The sequence below is a fragment of the Eubalaena glacialis genome, chromosome 15 (assembly GCF_028564815.1).
Source record: "Eubalaena glacialis isolate mEubGla1 chromosome 15, mEubGla1.1.hap2.+ XY, whole genome shotgun sequence".
NCBI lineage: Eukaryota > Metazoa > Chordata > Mammalia > Artiodactyla > Balaenidae > Eubalaena > Eubalaena glacialis.
The window spans coordinates 79713908-79716894 of NC_083730.1; positions in this window are offsets into that span (position 1 = coordinate 79713908).

Consider the following 2987-nt stretch of genomic DNA (forward strand, 5'->3'; position numbering starts at 1 on the left):
GTGAATGAAATTTGACGTTAGTGCGAGGCATTTTCTCTGTGCATGACTCAGCTTCATGGGACTCTCCCAAACGTGGTCCCCGTGTACCGTGATGGCCAGAACAGGAGAGTCACATGGGTGTCCCAGGAGTCTGGAGGCCCCACGCCAGCCCCTCCACTCTTTCAGCCGACCCTGCTCAAGGTTCCAGGAGTGTCAACAGAAGTGCATCTCCACTCCCAGGGGAGGCCCTCCCCTGTGTTAATTTCCTCATGGGTGTTTTGTCCACAAACTTTCCTTTGGCTTCACAACAACCCTTTGGGACCAGTCTTATTATCGCTGTTTGAACTGATGAGGAAACTGAGACCCAGACAGGTGACATGTTTGTTCCAGTTCAGAGCACTCGGGTCAGAGGGAGAGAAGGGGCTGCATTTCACAGCCTGTGTCTCATGTGAATCTCACAACAGGATTTTCCCTTTCCAGCCATATTTACCAGGGGGAGAGGGACAAAGAGGAACCAAAAAAGAAAATCTTCGGAGAAGGAGCCATAGGAAGAGACTCTAGCAATCAGTCTAGAAAATCCTCAGTACGGAATGGAAAATGAATGAATGGGACATAGTGAAGTGGTTAGAAGCACAGACTCCAAACTCCATCCTTCCCACTCCCCTCCTGTGTGATCATAGGCAAATGACTTTAATTTGTCCTAGCCTCAGTTCCTCCAACTGAAGAATGGGAATAAAAGCGTTTCCGGGATCATCAAATACTTCAATGACCATTAGCGTTTAGTACAACACAGGCCACAACGTAATGTCTGAAGCGGTTGTCAAGAGCCACATCTGGGTCTATAGTAGCTCCCTGCCATCAGTAAAACTTTTGTTCTTCTCTTTAACTTGGAGGCTCTCCGTGGAAGACAGCATTGTACAGAGAGCTTTGGAATCAGGGGAATCTGGGCTCAAATCTCATTTGCTGTGACTCACTCTGTGACCTTGGGGATGTCACATACCTTCTCCAAGTCTATTTCCTCATCTGCAAAGTGGGGTTTACTCCTGATGGAAAGGGGTGATGTTTCTATGAGAAAATTTCCAAAGGACTCAGCTCATAATCAGCTCTTAGTTAAAAGGAAGGTGCTGTTAGGTCCTCATTACAACGAAAAGCTGCCCAAGAGCTTTGCTAGAACCCGGGTTGGAAACATGGCACCATTTTCTAAGGATGATGATGATGATAGTAAATTGATTGATAACAGATAGAACTGCATGTTCCCAGGAGGGCCTCTCCAGGACCGCATTTTTAATAGGCATGAAGGAAATGTGATGGGTCAGAATGGTAGCCTGTAGCCCTTGAGGGCAGGCCCTGTGTTCCTCATCTCTGAGTGCCTGGAGCAAACCATGTCTGATATTAAAACCCGAATTAATCAGTTGTTTAACAATTGCATCTCTTAGTTGAGGCCTGAAAATTGAGGATTTCAAGTTAGTAGATCTAGCCGGCATAATTACCTGCAAATCCTGGAAGACAAAAACGTGATAAAGTTGATTCTGTGCCTTCCTAATGATAAAAATAACAAACAGTGACAAAATGCTGGGTGCTAGATGCTCTTCTAGCCACTTTCAACGTGTTAAAGCCCCGAGTCTGTAGATAGGGTTGTAGCACAGTCTCTGCTTTAAGTGTGAAAATGCTGAGCTCAGAGAGGTTAAGTAACTGGCTCAAGGACACACAGCGAGAAAGCTAGAAAGCTGGGTTTTAAATGCAGACCTTCTGACAGAATCTATATTCTCTAGGTCAGTGTTTCTCAAACTTTTTATTATTGCACCCCTTAAGGAAACTTTTTAGACATTTTTTTCCTAATGGCCCCACCCCATCACAGATACTGTGCTATTAAACACTGCACATCTATGTACGTACTGCATGTGTATCTTTGCTTTCTACATAGAGTAAGATTTTCGCCCCCCTCCCCGAATCAATCTTCGCCCGCCCTTGAGAATGTTTGCTGTAAACTCCCTCCCTCAGCCAGGGGCTCCCTGCCTTCCTTTATGGTGTTAGGCTGGCTGGAGGGGAGCAGGAGGGATCGATATTGTGGTTGCCATGTCCCCCTCCCAGAATACAGACCCAGGTCATCTGAAGGTCCCATCTTGAATACATACTAAGCCATTTCTGTCCAGAAAAAGGACTCGGTCCCTAATACTGGCCATTTATTATTTCTGAGTCCGTTCCTCATGCTTCAATGCCTCATGTTTTGAGATTTCAAGGGTGGAATCGGGGAGCGGGGGAGGTTTTCCAAAAACAAAGTGGACATTTTTTTTAAAAAGAGTGAACAGTGTGGATACTGCTCGATTCTGAGTTAAAACATCATGCCCTAAGCCCTCAGGAGCCTCAGGGGGGAGTGTGCAAGCTCCCACCCACTCCCCACTTGCTTTTCGTTACTCCCTGAAGACTCAGGGGTCTGTCTGAAGTGGTCGTCAAGAGAGCCTCCTGGGAGGGGGCACCTCACCAGGGACCCACTTGAGTCTCCCAGCCGTGGACAATGGGGCTGCATTCTTCCCCTATTTCCGCTCAGCCCGGCTCTCTATGACCCTCAAACAAGGGACCACAAACAAGGCCCTTACTGGAGGGACTGACATAGTAATGCCAGCTTTTGTGGCCTCCCTGCAGCGTCAGCAGGATCCGCCCCCGCCCCCGCTCTCGGCTACTTCCTCCCCACTCCCATGAACTGATGTCAGTCCCAGAAAGAGTGGATTGTTCTCTGGGACCGCCTGGCGGCAGAGCCCACGGTCCAAGCCTGGGAGAGAGCAGGCGTGGAATCAAGGAAGCACCCGCCACCCCGAAGACGGAAAACTCATTAAACCTCTTGCCAAAGACGCCCCCATCTGCGGGCGCCAATCCTGACATTGGACAACAAAGCTGGCATTCCTGATGAGGGAGGGGGTGTTTGCAGTCCCTTCTGAGCTTGTAAAAAAACGAATACGGGCACCGAAAGGAAATGGAACGGGGGTGGTTTTGAAGTCCAGAGGAAAGAG